This window comes from Sapajus apella, unplaced genomic scaffold (assembly GCF_009761245.1).
Source record: "Sapajus apella isolate SASKATOON/1434 unplaced genomic scaffold, GSC_monkey_1.0 scaffold17, whole genome shotgun sequence".
NCBI classification, from domain to species: Eukaryota; Metazoa; Chordata; class Mammalia; order Primates; family Cebidae; genus Sapajus; species Sapajus apella.
In genome coordinates, this window is record NW_022436957.1 from 297564 (window position 1) to 300312 (window position 2749).

At 44.5% G+C, this 2749-nt stretch overlaps 1 long non-coding RNA gene across 1 annotated transcript; it reads left to right on the plus strand.

The window, feature by feature from the left end:
* Positions 1 to 538: 538 nt before the first annotated feature.
* Positions 539 to 2371, plus strand: LOC116556523. The gene is made up of 3 exons (XR_004271058.1): positions 539 to 575; positions 1269 to 1326; positions 2329 to 2371. It is a non-coding gene; the product is annotated as an uncharacterized LOC116556523 (long non-coding RNA).
* Positions 2372 to 2749: the final 378 nt, after the last annotated feature.

Sequence of the window (2749 nt, forward strand, 5' to 3'; positions counted from 1 at the left end):
AGGGACCTGGATAGAATTGAAGACTATTATTCTAAGTAACTCGGTAATGGAAAACCAAACATTGTATGTTCTTACTCATAAGCAGGAGCTAAGCTATGTGGAGGCAAAGGCAGAGAATGATAGAATGGACTTTGCATACTAGGGGGAAAGAGCGGGAGGGGGTGAGTTTTAAAAAAGCTACAAATTTGGTTCAGCACAGGGGAGAAACAGGAAGTGTATCCTGCACAGAGAAGACAGGAGGTGTGTCACACACAACACAGAAACAGAAGGTGTGTGCTGCACAGGGGAGAAACAGGAAGTGTATCATGCACATGGGAGGAATAGAAAGTGTGTCCTGCACAGAGGAGAAACAGGAAGTATCTTTGTCTCAGGAATAGTGTTCTGCACAAGGAAGACACAGGAAGTGTGTAAAGCAGAGGGGCAACAAAGAAAGTGTCCTGCAAAGAGGAGGAACAGAAAGTGTGGCCTGCACAAGAAAGGAACAGAAAGTGCATCCTGCATTGGGGAGACACAGGAAGTGTATGCTGCATAGAAGAGGAACAGGAAGTGTGTCTGTCTCAGGAGGGTAACAAGAAGTGTTTCCTGCACAGGGAAGAAACAGAAAGTGTGTCATGCACATGGCAAAAACAAAAAATGTGTCATGAACAGAGGAGGAACAGAAAGTGTGTGCTACACAGGAGAGAAGCAGGAAGTGTGTCATCTACAGGGAAGAACAGGAAGTGTGTCATGAACAGAAGAGACACAGAAAGTGTGTCTTGCACGGCAGAGTAACAGGAAGTGTGTAATGTACAGAGGAGAAACAGAAAGTGTGTGCTACACTAAGACAAAACAGAAGGAGTGTTTTGCCCAGGGGAGAAGCAGGAAGTGAGTTATGCACACAGAACTAACAAAAAATGTGTCATGCGCAGAGGAGGAATGGAAAGTGTGAGCTGCACAGGGGTGAAACAGGAAGGATGTCAGGCACAGGAGAGACAAAGGAAGTGTGTCCTGCACTGGGAAAAAACAGGAAGTGTGTCCTGCACAGGGGAGATACAGAAGATATGTTCTGCATACTGGAAGAACAGAAAGTGTGTACTGCACAGAGAAGAAACAGAAAGTGTGTACTGCACAGAGAAGAAACAGAAAGTGTGTACTGCACAGAGAAGAAACAGACAGTATGCCCTCCACAGGGAAAAAACAAGAAATGTGTCATGCATATGGGAGTAACAGAAAATGTGTCATGCATAGAGGAGGAACAGAAACTGTGTGCTACACAGGGGAGAAACAAGAAGTGTGTCCTGCACAAGAGAGACACAGGAAGTGTGTCATTCACAGAGGAGAAACAAAGTGTGTGCTACACTGAGGAGAAACAAGAAGGGTATCATAAACAGGGGAAGCACAGGAAATGTGTCTTGTATGGGGGAGAAACAGGAAGTGGGTCCTGCAAAGAGAAAAACAGGAAGCGTGTCCTGCACAGTGATGAAACAGGAAGTATGTCCTACACACTGGAGGAAAAGGAAATGTGTCCTGCACATTGGAGAAACACGAAGTGTGCTATGCACCGAAAATGAACAGAAAGTGTGTGCTGCACAAGGAAGAAACAGGAATGGTGTCATGTACAGGAGAGAAACATGAAGTGTGTCCCACACAGGGGAGAAACAGGAAGTGTGCCATGCACAGAGAAGGAACAGAAAGTATGTGTTAAACAGGAGAAACAGGAAGGGTGCAATTCACAGGAAAGGCAAAGGAAGTATGTCTTGTATAGGAAAGAAACAAGAAACAGGAAGTGTGTTACACACCCAGGAGAAATAGGAAGTGTGTCATACACCCAGGAGAAATAGGAAGTGTGTCCTGCACAAGGAAGAAACAGGAAGTGTGTCCTGTACAAGGGAGTAACAGAATATGTGTCACGTACAGAGGAAGAATGGAAAGAGTGTGCTACATAGAAAAGAATGAAAAAGTGGGTCCCCCACAGGGAAGATACAGGAAGTGTGTCATGCACAGGAGAGACACAGGAAGTGTTCCTGCACAGTAGAGAAACAGGAAGTGTGTCATGCACAGAGGAGGAACAGAAAGTGTGTGCTACATGGAGAAAACACAGGAAGATTGTCATTCACAAAGGAGGCACAGGAAGTGTGTCTTGCACAGGGGAGAAACAGAAAGTGTGTCATGTACATGGGAGTGACAGAAAATGTGTCATGCACAGAGGAAGAACAGAAAGTGTGCTACACAGAGGAGAAACAGAAAGGGTGTCATGCACAGCAGAGACAAAGGAAGTGTGTTCTGCACTGTGGAGAAACAGGAAGTGTGTTGAGCACAGAGGAGAAGCAGAAAGTCTGCCTTGCACAGGAGATGCAGGAAATGTGTCCTGCACAGCAGAAAAACAGGAAGTTTGATACTAGGTGGGGTGATACAGTGAGACCCCATCTCTACAACAAATAAACAAAAGTTGGCCAGGTATTGTGGCACAAGATTGTAGCTCTAGCTACTCGGGAGGCTAAGGTGTATCAAAACTGCAGTGAGCTGTGATTGCACCACTGCACTCCAGGCTGAATGACAGAGCAAGACTTTGTTTCTTAAAAATAAAGTCTGCATAGATTCTTGAAATTATTACAGTGACCAAATTGGTTGCTTAGGCCAGAAAACTGACCTGGTCACTGAAATTATTGTAAAGTTTATTTTGTATATGACCACAACAATCTTAAAGGAAAACCAGCAAAATGAAAAGTGTGTGTGTCTTTGTTTAATCTCTTTACTTTCATTGTTAAAA